The sequence below is a fragment of the Salmo salar genome, chromosome ssa03 (assembly GCF_905237065.1).
Source record: "Salmo salar chromosome ssa03, Ssal_v3.1, whole genome shotgun sequence".
NCBI lineage: Eukaryota > Metazoa > Chordata > Actinopteri > Salmoniformes > Salmonidae > Salmo > Salmo salar.
The window spans coordinates 76,629,264-76,647,707 of record NC_059444.1 but is presented as its reverse complement, the minus strand read 5'-3'; the positions used below and the strand labels follow the sequence as shown (position 1 = coordinate 76,647,707).

The following is an 18,444-nucleotide window of genomic DNA, read 5'->3' as shown; positions in this document are numbered from 1 at the left end:
ATACTCCGGACTCTGACATTGCTCGTCGTAATATTTCTATATTTCTTAATTCCATTTTATTGTTTTTTTGGATTTGTGTGTATTGTTAGATATTACTGCACTGTTGGAGCTAGGAACACAAGCATTTCGTTACACACGCAATAAAATCAGCTAAATATGTGTATTCGACCAATCAAATTAGATTTGATTTGCTTGAGATTTAGGAGAAGCGTAAACTGCTTCTATGGAAACTTTTCATCTCTGTATACTCGTCGCAAGACCCACTGGTTGATGCTTATTTATAAAACCCTCTTAGGCCTCACTCCCTCCATCTGAGATATCTACTGAAGCTCTAATCCTCCACATACAACACTCATTCTGCCAGTCACATTCTGTTAATGGTCCCCAAAGCACACTCATCCCTGGGTCGCTCCTCTTTTCAGTTTGCTGCAGCTAGAGACTGGAACGAGCTGGAAAAAAACACTCAAACTGGACAGTTTAATCTCAATCTCTTCATTCAAAGACTCAATCATGGACACGCTTACTGACAGTTGTGGCTGCTTCGCGTGATGTATTGTTGTCTCTACCTTGCCCTTTGTGCTGTTGTCTGTGCCCAACAATGTTTGTTCCATGTTTTGTGCTACCATGTTGTGCTGCTGCCATGTTGTGTTGCTGCCATGCTATGTTGTTGTCTTAGGTTTCTCTTTATGTAGAGTTGTGGTGTCTTTCTTGTCTTGATGTGTGTTTTGTCCTATATTTTATGTTTTATTTTTAATCACAACCCCGTTCCTGCTGGAGGACTTTTGTCTTCTGGGAGAACGTCATTGTAACTACGAAGTTGTTCTTAACTGACTTGCCTCGTTAAATAAAGGTTACATAAAAATAAATAAAATAAAAATAAACCTGTGGCTAGAGCTGGATTTATTACATATTTCAATAATGCACTTATCTTCATCACCACACGGTGTCGCCCTTTGCCTATATTTCCCCCCCCCCCCCTACATGTCAATGCCAGATCTGGCAGCCTGCCCTCAAACACGTAACTCTCTATGGTTCATCACGGTAACGGACAGCCTCAGAATGGAACTTCAAAATGTGGAGGCAGGTATTAGAGCTGAGCAAGGTGAGCCTGGAGGCGAACAAGCCCGCCTTCAGATGTAAATATCGTGTAGAATAGACCTTGGGACCGGGGACGTCAGCCTGGTCTCATAGACTAGACGCAACACGCAATATATAAAAATGAGTATAATATGCAGTGGTGGAAAAAGTACCCAATTGTCATACTTAGAGTAAAGATACCTTAAAAGAAAATGACTCAATAAAAAAGTAAAAGTCACGTAGTAAAAATACCCCTGGAGTAAAAGTCTAAAATTATTTGGTTTTAAATGTACTTAAGTATCAAAAGTATAAGTAATTTACAATTCCTTATGATAAGCAAACCGGACGACATGATTTTCTAGTTGTTTTAATTTACGGATAGCCAGGGGCACAGTTAAACACACAGACATAATTTACAAACGAAGCATTTGTGTTTAGTGAGTCCGCCAGATCAGATGCAATAGAGATGACCAGGGATGTTCTCTTGATAAATGTGTGAATTAGACAATTTTCCTTTCCTGCTAAGTATTCAAAATGTAACAAGTACTTTTGGGTGTCAGGGAAAATGTAAGGCGTAAAAAGTACATTATTTTCTTTAGGAATGTAGTGGAGTAAAAGTAAAAGTTGTCAAAAATATAAATAGTAAAGTACAGATACACACAAAAACTGCTTAAGTAGTACTTAAGTGCTTTACACCACTGATAATATGTTATGTTGGTATGGTTACATAAGACAGATGGTTACTTAAGGCAAAAGCAAAAGTCTCAAATGTCTAGCAACCCAATGGTTGTGAGTTCAAATCTCACCATGGACAACTTTAGCATTTTATCTAATTAGTACATTTACACCTACTTCCTACTTTTTTGCATTGTTGCAACTACTTAGCATGTTAGCTAACCCGTCCCCTAATCCTAACCTTAACCCTTATAGATAACCTTAACCCTTTCACCTAACTCCTAACTTAACACTTACCTTATCCCCTAATCCTAACCCATAGCCTAGCTAACGTTAGCCACGTAGCTAGAATTCATAACATACTGTATTATCAGTGTCAATTTTAGCATGTACAGTTGAAGTCGGAAGATTACATACACTTGGTTTGGTGTCATTAAAACTAGTTTTTTAACCACTCCACAAATTTCTTGTTAACAAACTATAGTTTTGGCAAGTCGGTTAGGACATCTACTTTTTGCATGACACAAGTAATTCTTCCAACAATTGTTTACAGACAGATTATTTCACTTCACTGTATCACAATTCCAGTGGGTCAGAAGGTTACATACACTAAGTTGACTGTGCCTTTAAACAGCTTGGAAAATTCCAGAAAATGATGTCATGGCTTTAGAAGCTTTTGATAGGCTAATTGACATCATTTGAGTCAATTGGAGGTGTACCTGTGGATGTATTTCAAGGCCTACCTTCAAACTCATTGCCTCTTGGCTTGACATCATGGGAAAATCAAAAGAAATCAGCAAAGATCTCAGAAAAATAATTGTAGACCTCCACAAGTCTGGTTCATCCACCTGAAGGTACCACGTTCATCTGTACAAACAATAGTATGCAAGTATAAACACCATGGGACCACGCAGCGGTCATACCGCTCAGGAAGGAGACACGGTCTGTTGCCTAGAGGTGAATGTACCTTGGTGTGAAAAGTGAAAATCCATCCCAGAAGAACAGCAAAGGACCTTGTGAAGATGCTGGACGAAACAGGTACAAAGTATCTATATTCACAGTAAAACGAGTCCTATATCGACATAACCTGAAAGGCCGCTCAGTAAGGAAGATACCACTGCTCCAAAACCGCCATAAAAAAAGCCAGATTACGGTTTGCAACTGCACATGGGGACAAAGATCACACTTTTTGGAGAAATGTCCTCTGGTTTGATGAAACAAAAATAGAACTGTTTGGCCAAAATTACCATTGTTATGTTTGGAGGATAAAGGGGGCGGCTTGCAAGCCGAAGAACACCATTCCAACCGTGAAGCACGGGGGTGGCAGCATCATGTTGTGGGGGTGCTTTGCTGCTGGAGGGACTGGTGCACTTCACAAAATAGATGGCATCATGTAGATGGAAAATTGTGTGGATATATTGAAGCAACATTTCAAGACATCAGTCAGGAAGTTAAAGCTTGGTCGCAAATGGGTCTTCCAAATGGACAATGACCCCAAGTATACTTACAAAGTTGTGGCAAAATGGCTTAAGGACAACAAAGTCAAGGTATTGGAGTGGTCATCACAAAGCCCTGACCTCAATCTCATAGAACATTTGAGGGCAGAACTGAAAAAGCGTGTGCGAGCATGGAGGCCTACAAACCTGACTCAGTTACATCAGCTCTGTCAGGAGTAATGGGCCAAAATTCACCCAATTTATTGTGGGAAGCTTGTGGAAGGCTACCCAAAACATTTGACTCAAGTTAAACAATTTAAAGGCAATGCTACTAAATACTAATTGAGTGTATGTAAAATTCTGACCCACTGGGGATGGGATAAAAGAAATAGAAGCTGAAATCATTCTCGATACTATTATTCTGACATTTCACATTCTTAAAATAAAGTGGTGATCCTAACTGACAGGGAATTTTTACTTGGATTAAATGTCAGGAATTGTGAAAAACTGAGTTTAAATGTATTTGGCTAAGGTGTATGTAAACTTCCGACTTCAACTGTAAATCTTGGTGGGGCAAACGAATTTTTTTTTTTTTAGATGCGTGCCAGCAAAGCCACTACACAACACTAAACAATACATTAATTGCACTATAACAGTGACAAACAGTGCCCACAAACTGTTAGGTCCTACATAAAGCTGCCCCAATAGCAGAGTCCAAACAGCAGTCCCAACATCTTACCACTGCTACACCTGGCTATCAGCGGAGCCTTGTCTGGCAGGGAATCATTTCATTCAGCCTCATTTACGGCCTTTAAAAAAAAACATAGCTGATATGGCTGACTTGCTTAAACAAATGTTGTTTCTACTGGAATTTGAGATGTACAAACTATGGCATAAGAAGATGATGAGCAGATAAGAGGCAATCCGTAATTTTGATTAAGACATTAATGGCGAGCTAGGATGGACGTAGTACGTATAACTATTTGTTCTGCACTTTAAAATGTACAGCGACAGAATTCAGAACATGGGCCGTTCTTATAGTATACTCCCTGTATATGAAGTCAGAACCATAGGATAAATAAAGAGGGCATATAAGCAGACAATGAAAGCTCTTACAATATTCAATGATTATACTTCTCTAAAACAGGCTATAGGCTACATGTGCACCACCAAGTCAGAGCTGCAGGGGAAAGTAAGAGGGGGAAAAGGGACCAAATTATTACATTATTACATGGGCTACTACACAACATAAACTTAGTATTACTTTCTTAGCTACAGTATACATATCTCCCTTGTATATTACATCATTTATGCAGCAACATACAATACATTTTTGGACTCACCTTGTTGTGCCGTGTTTACTTGAACAGGAAGGTGGCGAGGCAATCCTTTGTGGGCAAATTTTGTCATCAAACTTTGTCATCAAAGTTTGTCGTTCTCTGAATTTATGGTACTTTCAAGACAACTGGGAACTCGGAAAAAAACAGGTTGAATCATGATAACGTCAATGATCTTCAGATCGGAGCTCTGGAAAGAGTCCCGAGTTCCCAACTTGCAAGTTCCCAGTTGTCTTGAGCTCCGATTTCCCAGTTCTAAGTTTCCAGTTGTTTTGAGCGTGGAAGAAGTCATGCCGGATTGACAGCATGGCCAATGTTGAATGTTTATCCTTTTAAACTTGGAAAAGAGACCCTTAAACATAGACTTGGAACCACACACCCACTCCACTGAATAGCAGGGTAGTAATTGCTTTGCAATGCTTGCAGTTTACCACTAATTCCTTCCTAACCACTCATTGTTGAATTTGCGATTTCCAACTTGTTGTGTAATGTTTATGTCCAATGGCCGATGAGCACTGATAACGTTTTATCTATACTTTCTCTTCATTATTTCTCTTCATATGACAAGGATTAGAAAGCATTTGCCAGTAGATTGTCGACTTGATTCATGATGATGACTGCTAGCTTGCTAGCTAAGATTTTGAAAGTATGATGTTGACATGATCAGTTCAATCAAAGCTAATGTAGATATAACGTGATTTGACATAATTTTATCTGTGGCCAATGACATTGAGCCTCATTGGATGGACACTTCTAATGTAATTCTATGGCAGCACCCAAGGGGCTTACATTTTCAAGCTCTACCCTTAGATTTGGCGATGAAGTAGTGTCCCCGTGGGTGACAGAATACTGAGCCAATCACGGCGCAACTAGAGAACATTACCAACCCCTATGCTCTGTATTTTCCGCTGGCTGCCCCACCTCCACAGAAAGCACTGAGCTAGGCTGAAACACCAGCATTGTGGAGCTCCCTTATTCAAGAAAGTAAAAAAGAGACCAAGTTTGTATGGGGCTTTATTAACTCAATTATTATTACATTTTTTGATATGTGACACGTATTAATGTCAAAATAACAGACTTAAAAGGTGGGGCTGAATGACGGGTCGCTACTGTGTATCATACATAGCACGCAAATTCGTAACATATTGTATGTTTTGCGAAGCCATAATATTTTGTACATTTTGCAAATTCATAACATATAATACGAATTGTAATTCGTCAACATATCATGCAAAATGGGAGAAGGACATCCACAAATTAATACATATCATACTAAACGTAACATATCTTACTCAATGGAGCATCTCTGATTTACATGCAAAATAATACGAAATGCTCTAAGACCAGGTTGGGGATGTCCTCAGGACATTCTCAATGTTCCCTAGTGGTCCCTTGCTGGTCTTTATGGAAAGTTGACTTGCCTCTCGAAAATAATAATAATAATTTATTTAACTTGTGTAGAACTTTTCATTAGAGAAAATATTCTCAAAGCGCATATGTAGAGTAAGGAATCATGTAATCTCTATTCATTACATTTCTATCTGTATTTTCAGGATGTTTTTTGGTGTTTTACATATCTGTCAGGAAATGGAAGGCCTCAAGAGGGGTTTTGAAGCCAAATGATCCTATCAGCAGTTTATTCTGTCATGGAAGTTCCAGGCACAACCTTTCTATATGTTTTAATGATACGGCTGGAAAATCTGCACAGTGGGAGGTCGTATTTCATCTCTGTACCTCCAGCTGAATATAGCATTGGTTATTTGTGTGTGTGTGTGTGTGTGTGTGTGTGTGTGTGAGAGAGAGTGCATTTCTGCATGTGTGAGTGATTGAGTGTGTGCGAGTTAGTGTGTGTGTGTGTGTGTGTGTGTGTGTGATTTTCATGTAGGTGTGTATGAATCTAGCAGTGGTTATCTGTGTGTGAGGGTGGGAGGGAGTCCTGTAAATAAATGAAACAAAGTGATGAAGAGTGTGTCATTTGTAAAGGATTTGCAGGATTGTAAATGTGCAGGTCCATGTTTGTTTACACATTGTAATTGTTAATGTATATGTGCATGCGTATGGATAAGGATATGAATGTGTGTGCCTGCATGTGCCTGTGTGTGTGTGGCTGTGAAAGAGCAGCGTTGCACAGTCTCCTGAGTCAGCAGCCAATCCCTTTGGAATGCTAATCACTTAGCGTCTCTCTCCACCTGCACCTCCCTCCTTCTCTCTTTCTCTCTCTCTCTCTCCCTCCCTCTGGCATCTCTCTCTCTTCCCTTCTTTCTCCATTCCTCCCCTCCCTTCTCCCTTTTCATTCCTTCTCTTCCTCTCTATGTCCAACCTTTCTTTCTCTCACTCTTCTTCCTCTTCCCCATATATCCTCTGTCCCTCTCTGTCCCTCTCTCTCTCTTTCTCTGACATGTTTCTATGAAGTTGGTCTGTCTATTAGCTGGCCCTGTTGCAGGTTCATGTTTGGTCCTCTGCTGCAGTGGTGGGGTGAGTCAGACATAGAAATGTGACTGATAGAATAACTTTACTTCTTCTCAGGGGAACTTATACAGAGCCTGGTAGCAGCCAGTCTGTTTAAAGACAGATTATAGGGAATATTATTCTAGCGTCTCTATGACGTGGTCTGTAGAGCCGGAGTTTAGTACACACCTCTCCTCCTCCTCATTCCGTTCTCCGATCCCCCTTTGTCCAGAACTAGCCCCCAGACAGATGGAGAGATGTATGATGTTCTGCTTGGCTCGATGTTCTATTTGACTGCAGTTGCTATGACGTCAGAGAGGGGAAGACGGCGGTGCTAGAGAGAGGGGGAGAGGAGAGAGGAGAGGAAGGGAAGAGTCAGGCTGACAGGGTTCACAGGGTTTGTTTTGGGATATTTTCCATTCTAATCGAACAAATCAAAATGTATTTGTCACATGCTTCGTAAACAAGAGGTGTAGACTAACAGTGAAAAAGCTTACCTGTTCCAACAATGCAGTTAAAGATATACTGTATATCTTTATTTTTTTAAATTGAGAAATAGACACGAGGAATAACGAATAACAATAACGAGTAAAAAAGAACATGGTCTACCGGTACAGAGTCGATGTGCAGGGTACCATGTCAACTTGTGGACGTGAGAGGGCTGTGGGAACACGCACAGTGACACTGACCACGGTCATATTGATTACGGTGATATTGACCGGTCATAATAGATCACATTCATTAGAATGAATCGGCAGGTTGTTTTCACATGAAATAACAGAGGGGAGAAGAAAATCTTAGTGTTCAGTTCTCTCACAGATTCAATTCTCTGCAGTCATGCAGTTATTTTATTGGACAGAAGAGAGCGCCTTTGGATAAATGAGGAAATGTGTGAAGAATCTGTTAGTCTGTGTGCTGTCGTTGAGAAAGAGAGATTATTAGGTGCTTGTGCGAGCAAGGAGGCCTACAAACCTGACTCAATTACACCAGCTCTGTCAGGAGGAATGGGCCAAAAATCACCAAACTTATTGTGGGAAGCTTGTGGAAGGCTACCCGGAACGTTTGACCGAAGTTAAACAATTTAAAGGCAATGCTACCAAATACTAATTGAGTGTATGTAAACTTCTGACCCACTGGGAATGTGATGAAAGAAATAAAAGCTGAAATAAATCATTCTTTCTACTATTATTCTGACATTTCATTTCACATTCTTAAAATAAAGAGTTGATCCTAACTGACCTAAGACAGGGTATTTTTACAAGGATTAAATGTCAGGAATTGTGAAACTGAGTTTAAATGTATTTGGCTCAGTCTATGTAAACTTCCGACTTCAACTGTATGTATTTTGAAAGTTCATTAACACTGTTCACTGTGTATCTTTATCTTTGATCTTCACTCCACAGAAACCAGCACAGAACCATTGAAGATGTCCATAGACAGGACATCATAAGCTAATGATTTCACATATCCACTGGACCCCCTCACCAAGCCCAGAGACCAGATCCCAGGAGGGACAAATAGTTCAGAGTTATGTAACATGCATGATGAAGTCTTGCCTGGAGGCCACGTTACATCATTCACATGCAGGCATTGCTAGCTCCAGTCTCCAGGGTCCTTTAACGCTTCTGTTTCCCCACTCTGAAGACCCTCTCCTTTGGTATGAAGGCTGAATGCAAGGGCCTGCTGTAAGATGCTATGGTTCTATGATCCTGCTCAGTGGTTGATTTGGTGTTTGGACAAGGAAGGTCTGAGGCTGTTGGGTGTTTCTGTCTTGGACTCCATTTTTAGCAGGTTGCCCCCGGGGCTACACCATGCTGGGCAAGTTGCTAGTATAACAGCATGTTTATTTCACCAAGTCTGTATTGTAAAAGAGGTAAAATGCTCAAATAAAGCAGTGTTACAGTGTTTTAAATGGTGATGTCTTTTGATGCGGTTTGATCTCTGGGGGTGGGGAGGTATCTATTACACTTTAACAGGCTCATGAAAGTCAAATCCCTCTCTTTCCCTCTCTTTTTTCTTTCTTTCTCTCTCTCAGTTCTCAGAGCTTGTTCTGTACTGGTGTATAGAGACACTGAGCATATCTGTCATAGAGAGAGACGGAGGGAGAGAGAGGAGGAAACGAGAGAAAAAGGGAGAGAGAGCGAGGGGAGAAAGCGGGATGGAGGGGAGCAGGACAGAAGGGAAGGAGCATAAGAGAGGGTAGGGGGTGCACATGCAAGAGAGGGAGTTCAAGGAGTGACAGACAGGCACAAAATAAAAAGGGAGAGAGAAAATGATTGAGAGAAGGAGAGAAGGAAAGGGAGATGGTGTGGAGTGATATACAACTGGGGAGATTTACAGAGACTAAGAGAGTAATGTTCAGGACAGAGACAGATATGCAGGTTGAGAATGATGTAGAGGGTGAGAGGAACCAAAAGAGAGAGAGTGAGACAGAGCAAGAGAGGTAAAGAGAAAGAGAGAGAGAGAGAGAGAGAGAGAGAGACCAACAGATAGACAGAGACACTCTCCAGTCCCGTTGCCACATCAGGTCACTATGGTAACAGCTGTAGCAACCGATCCGTCACCATTAATGATCCATCATATGTCTCTATAATTCATGTTTTTCATACCCTGTGCTGGGACTGTACTGTATTGCTGATATAATAGTAATATGGATATTGAGGTGAGAAGCAGTTCAGTGCTTCGGCCATATTGCTTCAACCCCCAGACCCTTAGATCTGTCAACACCACAGAGTGTTTCTTCAATCAATCTTGGTAACTCCGTTTCTATAGCCTGTATTTGTTTCTGCATGTGTGTATCTTGCCAAACAGTCTGGAATTATTCAATGCGGCAGTATGACTTTGTGCAGAAACAGTAGGGTTTCTAAGATAAAAATGGGATACTCAATTAAATAAAAACATAATTCTTCTTTACCAGCATGAATGTATTTTTGAAATCATATTTTCATAAAAAGGGCTTACTGGTTAAAGCAAAAGGCAACTTAACGCCACAATAAATCAAAATATGTTTTGTTTTGTTGTAATATTTTTTCTCCAGACTTTGCTTAAATTGGGCCCTGGGTTAGCGGCTGGGTCAAGCTGTGTTACCTACATCTGAACCATGCCATTACCAAGTGATTATCATGGCCTTCAGGGAGCTTTACAGCTCAGTGCCTCCATTCCTTACATTATGTGTCTGTGGAGAACATAAATCATAGATGTGTGTGATGTAATTCTCTCTTCCCCTCACCCCTTTTCTCTGTGTGTGTGTGTGTGTGTGTGTGTGTGTGTGTGTGTGTGTGTGTGTGTGTGTGTGTGTGTACTCGCATTTATTTATTCGTGTGTGGTGTATGTGTTCATTTATCTTTTGACGTGTGTGTATGTCATACAAGTGTGTTATCCAGTCTGCAGAACAACCACAAAATATGACCAGAATAACTTAATCCATCCTCTTCCTGTAGATTACAGCATTCACTGTTCAATCTGGGGGGGGGGGTAAATCATGCAGCTGAACAAATGACTCAATAGTTGACTTCTGGGTTAACAGAGATTAGGCCTGGCTGGGACACACAATAAAACTGTAGACTAAACCACTCCTTTAGCCCTCCCAGATACAGCATTGTGCATGGTGTCCCAAATGGCACCCTATTCCCTGTTTAGTGCACTACCAGGGCCCATTTGGGACACAACCCATGTCACTATGAAGCTGGATGTTCACCCGCTATAGAGCTGTAGCTAGCTATGTAGCACGGCGACAGGGCAAAAGTTCAGGCCCTGGTTCTGTAAGCTGGTCTGACAGAACAGCCGGCAACGTCACTCTGACATCTCCTTTGATACGGACGGCTAATTAGATCTGCTGTAATAGAGAATAGTGCTGGAGGTGGTTACATCTGTCCCAGGAACTGGAGGAGTGGATACAGGACCACAGGATACAGGACCACAGGATACAGGACCACAGGATACAGGACCACAGGGCTGGCAGAGAAGGGCTATGGCACCATGCACACATGGAAAGCAAACACACACACACACACACATTCGTATTCTGGCACCTACTACTCTTCAACCTTTTAAGCTAAACTTCAGCTTAACCTTATCTAGACAAGACAAAATCAATCATGTATTCACTTAAAATACATTATTTATTGTCCAATGCTTGTCATGTTTGCGGTCATTATTGCAAAATTAAATGCCATATTGAATGTTCAAGCCACTGGGGCAGGTGTTTTAGCTTGGGCCACGTGGGCTTCGTAGACAGCGGATGCATCCTCCACCTTCAATCAATCAAATGTATTTCTAAAAGCATTTTTACATCAGCAGATGCCACAAAGTGCTAAACAGAAACCCAGCCTAAAACTCCAAACAGCAAGCAATGCAGATGTGGAAGCACGGTGGCTAGGAAAAACTCCCTAGAAAGGCAGGAACCTAGGAAGAATCCTAAAGATGAACCAGGGTCTGAGGGGTGGCCAGCCCTCTTCTGGCTGTGCCGGGTGAAGATTATAAGAGTACATTGCCATTTAAGTCCAGATTGTTCTTCAAGATGTTCAAAAGTTCATAGTTGACCAGCAGGGTCAAATAATAATCACATGGGTTGTAGAGGGTGCAACAGGCCATTACCTAATGAGTAAATGTCAGTTGACTTTTTATAGCCGAGCATTCAGAGGTCAAGACAGCAGGTGAGAGAGAGAGAGACAAAAACAGCAGGTCTAGGACAAAGTAACACATCAGGTGACCAGGTCAAGGTTCCCTAGCCACAGGCAGAACAGTTGAAACTGGAGCAGCAGCATGACCAAGTGGACTGGGGACAGCCAGGAGTCATCAGGCCAGGTAGTCCTGAGGCATGATCCTAGGGCTCAGTTCCTCATGGAGGGGAGGGAGCACCCGGCCTCACCCTGCTGGAATCTGAAGTCAAATGTCTACTGTTTACTGATGATCTGGTGCTTCTGTCACCAAACAAGGAGGGCCTACAGCAGCACCTAGATCTTCTGCACAGATTCTGCCAGACCTGGGCCCCTGGAGTAAATCTCAGTAAGACAAAAATAATGGTGTTCCAAAAAAGGTCTAGTCACCAGGACCATAAATACAAATTCCATCTAGACACTGTTGCCCTAGAGCACACAAAACTATACATACCTTGGCCTAAACGTCAGCGCCACAGCTAACTTCCACAAAGCTGTGAATGAGCTGAGAGACAAGGCAAGAAGGGCATTCTATGCCATTAACAGGAACATAAAATTCGACAAACCAATTAGGATCTGTCTAAAAATACTTGAATCAGTTGTAGAACCCATTGCCCTTAATGGTTGTGAGGTCCGCGGTCCGCTCATCAACCAAAAATTCACAAAATTGAGACTGCATGCAGAATTCTGCAAAACGATCACCCGTGTATAACGTAAAACACCAAATAATGCATGCAGATCATAATTAGGCCGATACCCGCTAATTATCAAAATACAGAAAAGAGACGTTAAATTCTACAACAATCCAAAAGGAAGCGATTCCCAAACCTTCCATAACGAAGCCATCACCTACAGAGAGATGAACCTGGAGAAGAGTCCCCTAAGCAAGCTGGCCCTGGGGCTCTGTTCACAAACACAAACAGACCCCACAGAGCCATAGGGCAGCAACACAATTAGACCCAACCAAATCATGAGAAAACAAAAAGATAATTACTTGACATTGGAAAGAATTAACAAAAAAACAGAGCAAGCTAGAATGCTATTTGGCCCTAAACAGAGAGTACGCAATGGCAGAATACCTGACCACTGTGACTGACCCAAACTTAAGGAAAGCTTTGACTACGTAGAGGCTCAGTGAGCATAGCCTTGCTGTTGAGAAAGGCTGCCGTAGGCAGACCTGGCTCTCGAGAGAAGACAGGCTATGTGCACACTGCCCACAAAATGAGGTGGAAACTGAGCTGAACTTCCTAACCTCCTGCCAAATGTATGACCATAATAGAGACACATATTTCCGTCAGATTACACAGATCCACAAAAAAATTGAAATCAAACCCAATTTTGATAAACTCCCATATCTACTGGGTGAAATACTACAGTGTGTCAACACAGCAGCAAGATTTATGACCTGTTGCCACAAGAAAAGGGCAACCAGTGAAGAACAAACACCATTGTAAATACATCCCATATTTATGTTTATTTATTTTCCCATGCCAACAAAGCCCTTGAATTGAATTGGATTGAATTGAATTAGAGGGAGCATACTTAAATTCACACAGGACACCAGAAAAGACAGGAGAATTACACCAGATATAACAGACTGACCCAAGCCCCCCGGCACATAGACTGTTGCAGGACAAATACTGGAGACTGAAACAGGGGTGGGTCAGGGGACACTGTGGCCCTGTCCGATGATACCCCCAGACAGAACCAAGCAGGATATAACCCCACCCACTTTGCCAAAGCACAGCCCCCACACCACTAGAGGGATATCAACAGACAGGAAGATCACGTCAATGACTCAACCCACTCAAGTGACGCACCACTCCTAGGGATGGCATGGAAGAGCTCTAATAAGCCAGTGACTCAGCCCCCGTAATAGGGTCAAAGGCAGAGAATCCCAGTGGAGAGAGGGGAGCCGGCCAGGCAGAGACAGTAAGGGCAGTTTGACGCTCCAGTGCCTTGCCGTTCACCTTCGCACCCCTGGGCCAGACTACAGTCAATCATAGGACCTCCTGAAGAGATGAGTCTTCAGTAAAGACTTAAAGGTTGAGACTGAGTCTGAGTCTCTCACATGGATGAGCAGACCATTCCATAAAAATGGAGCTCTATAGGAGAAAGCCCTGCCTCCAGCTGTTTGCTTAGCAATTCTAGGGACAATAAGGAGGCCTGCGTCTTGTGACCCTAGCGTACCTGTAGGTATATACGGCAGGACCAAATCGGAGAGATAGGTAGGAGCAAGCCCATGTAATTCTTTGTAGGTTAGCAGTAAAACCTTGAAATCAGCTCTTAACAGGAAGCCAACGTAGAGAGGCTGGAGTAAAATTATAAATAGTTCTAGTCAGGATTCTAGCACTAACTGAAGTATATCTAGTGCTTTATCCGGTTAGCCGGAAAGTAGAGCATTGCAATAGTCTAATCTAGAAGTGGATTGGATTAGTTTTTCTGTATAATCTTGGTACAAAAAGTTTAGGATTTTTGCAATGTTTACGAAGATATTCTTGATATGTTCATCAAAAGAGAGATCAGGGTCCAGATTAAAGCCAAGACCCTTCACAGTTTCATTTGAGACGACTGTACAACCATCAAGATGAATTGCCAGATCCAACAGCAGATCTCTTTGTTTCTTGGGACCTAGAACTAGCATCTCTTTTTTGTCCAAGTTTAAAAGTAAAACATTTGCCGCCATCCACTTCCTTATGTCTGAAATACAGACTTCCAGGGTCGGCAATTTTGGGGCTTCAACCATGTTTCATCGAAATCTACAGCTGTGTGTCATCCACATAGCAGTGAAAGTTGACATTGTGTTTCTGAATGACATCGCCAAGAGGTAAAATATATAGTGAAAACAATAGTGGTGCTAAAACGAAACCTTGAGGAACGCTGAAACTTACAATTGATTTGTCAGAGTACAAACCATCCACAGAGACAAACTGATATCTTTCTGACAGATAAGATCTAAACCAAGCAAGAACATGTCCATGTAGACCAATTAGAGTTTCTAATCTCTACAAAAGAATGTGGTGATCGATGGTGTCAAAAGCAGCACTAAGGTCTAGGAGCACGAGGACAGATGCAGAGCCTTTGGTCTGACGCCATTATAAGGTAATTTACCACCTTCACAAGTTCAGTCTCAGTACTATGATGGGATCTAAAACCAGACTGAAGCATTTCATATACATTATTTGTCTTCAGGAAGGCAGTGAGTTTAGCAATAGCTTTTTCATTTTTTTGAGGAATGGGAGATTCTATATAGGCTTTTTTGATTTTCCGAGTCAAGGTTTGGCCTTTTCAGGAAAGGCTTTATTGCTGCCACTTTTAGTGAGTTTGGTACACATCGTGGATAGGGAACCATTTATTATGTTCAACATAGAAGGGCCAAGCACAGGAAGTAGCTCTTTCATTCGCTTAGTAGGAATAGGGTCCAGTATGCAGCTTGACAGTTTAGAGGCCATGACTATGTTCATGAATGTGTCAAAAGATACAGGATAAAAAAAACTCCATTGATCCTAGGTCCTGGCAGTTCTGTGCAGACTCAGGACAACTGAGATTTGGAGAAATACGCAGATTCAAAGTGGAGTCCGTAATTTGCTTTCTAATGATCATGATCTTTTCATCAAAGAAGTTCATGAATTTATCACTGCTGAAGTGAAAGCTATCCTCTTTTGTTGAATGCTGCTTTTTATTTAGATTTGCGACAGTATCAAAAATACATTTTAGATTGTTCTTATTCTCCTCAATTAGGTCAGAAAAATAGGTTGATCGAGCAGCAGTGAAGGCTCTTTGATATTGCATGGTACTGTCTTTCCAAGATAGTCGGAAGAATTCCAGTTTGGTGGAGCGCCATTTCTGTTCCAATTTTCTGGAAGCTTGCTTCAGGGCTCAGGCATTTTCTGTATACCAGGGAGCAAATTTCTTGTAACAAATGTTTTTTGGTTTTTAGGGGTGCGACTGCATATAGGGTATTACGCAAGGTTCAATTAAAATCCTCAGTTAGGTGGTGAACCGATTTTTGTACTCCGATGTCCTTGGGTAGGTGAAGGGAGTCTGGAAGGGCACCTAGGAATCTTTGGGTTGTCCGAGAATTTATAGCACGGCTTTTGATGATCCTTGTTTGGGGTCTGAGCTGATTATTTGTTGCTAATGCAAATGTAATAAAAGGGTGGTCCGATAGTCCAGGATTATGAGGAAAAACATTTAGATCCACAACATTTATTCCACGGTACAAAACTAGATCCAGGGTATGACTGTGGCAATGAGTAGGTCCGTAGAAATGTTGGCCAAAACCCACCGAGTCGATAATAGCTCTGAAAGCCTTTTGTAGTGGCTGTGGACTTTTCCATTTGAATATTTAATGTCACCAAAAATGTGAATATTATCTGCCATGACTACAAGGTCGGATAGGAATACAGGGAACTCCGTGAGGAACGGTAGCTCTACAAAGTGATTGAGTAGACTGCATAGATTAATAACATTTTTGGTAAATTGAAATTTGCTGTCATAAATGTTAGCCTCACCTCCGCCTTTGCAGGATGCCCGGGGGATATGGTCACTAGTGTAACCAGGAGAGGCCTCATTTAACACAGTGAATTCATCAGGCTTGAGCCATGTTTCTGTCAGGCCAATCACATCAAGATTATGATCAGGGATTAGATCATTGACTATGACTGCCTTGGAAGTGAGGGATCTAACATGAAGTAACCCTATTTTGAGATGTGAGATATCACAATCTCTTTCAATAATGACAGGAATTGAGGAGGTCTTTATTCCAGTAAGATTGCTAAAGCGAACCATGCAATGTTTTGTTTTGCTCAACCTAGATCGAGGCACAGGCATGGTCTCAATGGGGATAGCTGAGCTGACTATCCCCATTGACACCGTGTCTGTACCTCAGTCTAGGTTGGCGTGCAGGGCCAGTGGGGACTCCAGCATGTGTGTGTGTGTGTGTGTGTGTGGGGGGGGGGGGGGTAAAGTGTCTGACTTGGAGGGATGGAGAATAAAATAAACCATCAGAAAGGACCATGGAATGGATGGTCATAAGTTCTTGAATGAGGAAGTGAATTGAAAAGAGAGATGGATGCCAGACTCACACAGACTTTATTTTGGGTTCTCAAGGGATAAGGTTGACAGCATGGAAGCAGTCAGAGGCTCCTGGACATGGACAGCAGGCGATTGCATGTGGACCTGAAGCAGGGCATTCATTTCCTGCTGAGAGGTTTTCTGAGGCATGCTCACTATGGCTGCCTGGGAAGGTGGGGCGAATATATTTATGATCAGAGATGTGATGATGACAATAGCCAGTATTCGTCCAACTAAAGACATTCAAGATAAATGGTATGGGAGTAGTATCAACAATGACTCCATCATTTACATATATGTTGCATCATCAGATATACTCCCTCATCTGATGGGAGGATGAGGCACTCATGGTGCATTGATGCATAATGGCGGGTGCAGGCTGGTTGGGGTTGATGATGGTTGGGTTGGGGATGGCCATGACGCTAGCCATCCTCTGCAGGTAGCAGTTCTTCAGATACTCCTGCTGTAGGGTCTTGTACTGGGCCGGAGCCACAGATAGCGGCTTGTTGGTCACGATGCGGCTGTTCATCTCCGTCAAAGCCTTGGTGGCGTCAAAGCCTTTGCTTCAACCGTGCTCCATCATCACCTTGGTGCTAGTGATTGTTCCGAAGCGGCAAAGCTCTTCCTGGAGATGATGGCCGTCCCAGCTATCATCCATATTATTCATATACAGATCGACTCAGTTAATGCGGCCTTCTTCCTCAGCTCAATCCTGCATTTTAGCACTGTCTGGCACTTGCATTTCCAGCCAGGTCACCGGTGGTACAAATCAGGATTAGATGTCGATCCATGTCTGAGGATGTCGGGAGATGACGTAAAAACTGGCCACTTTTTTGATTTTTGTTTTAAGCCTATCTCAAACCTTAACACTTACCTTAACCATTCACAGTTAATGTCTAACCTTAAAAATTCAGAGTTAATGCCTAAACTTAACCTTAAACACTTCTAAATGTTAAGTTTGGGACAACTTCGAAATCTGACGATTGAGAAACATGGATAAACGTCTAATTCTGACATGAGATTGTTAGAGCTTGTTGCGCATTTCTTCTGGGCGTGGCCCACATAGATCCACCTCCTGTTCACCTCCTCATTTATCTGATCCACAGCCTAAAGAAATCAGATACACTCCAATGACACACTGGTCTCCCAGACACTGAGCTACGTAACACATCTAGACAGTGACAATAATGGATGACATCTCTCACCTTCTGTGCATCCTCCTTCCTTTTCAAACTGAGGAAGCCAAATCCTCTGGATTTCATGCTGTGATCAACCATGACACTCCCTGGAGCTGAAAAGGACAGAATCGTCCTCAACTCAATAAAAAGGTCAACTAAACAGACACGAAACACAAGAGAATATACAACAGTAGGCTACACAAGACACATCTGCCAAACACTCACCATGTCAACCATGTCTCACAGTTTGTCATCGTCCATGTTGATGCCAAAGTTCTTGATGTACACATAGGTGAACTCCTTGGCCCTGGATCCAAATTCTGCCTCTCGCCGTTTACATGATTTAACCTGTTAGGGCTAGGGGGCAGTATTGACACGGCCGGATAAAAAACGTACCTGATTTAATCTGGTTACTACTCCTGCCCAGTAACTAGAATATGCATATAATTATTGGCTTTGGATAGAAAACACCCTAAAGTTTCTGTTTGAATGGTGTCTGTGAGTATAACAGAACTCAAATGGCAGGCCAAAACCTGAGAAGATTCCATGCAGGAAGTGG

The 18,444-nt window shown here is 42.1% G+C and overlaps 1 pseudogene; it reads right to left on the bottom strand.

Moving 5' to 3' along the window:
* Positions 1–16,712: 16,712 nt before the first annotated feature.
* On the bottom strand, positions 16,713–18,139 carry LOC123741850 (polyadenylate-binding protein 1-like; annotated as a pseudogene).
* Positions 18,140–18,444: the final 305 nt, after the last annotated feature.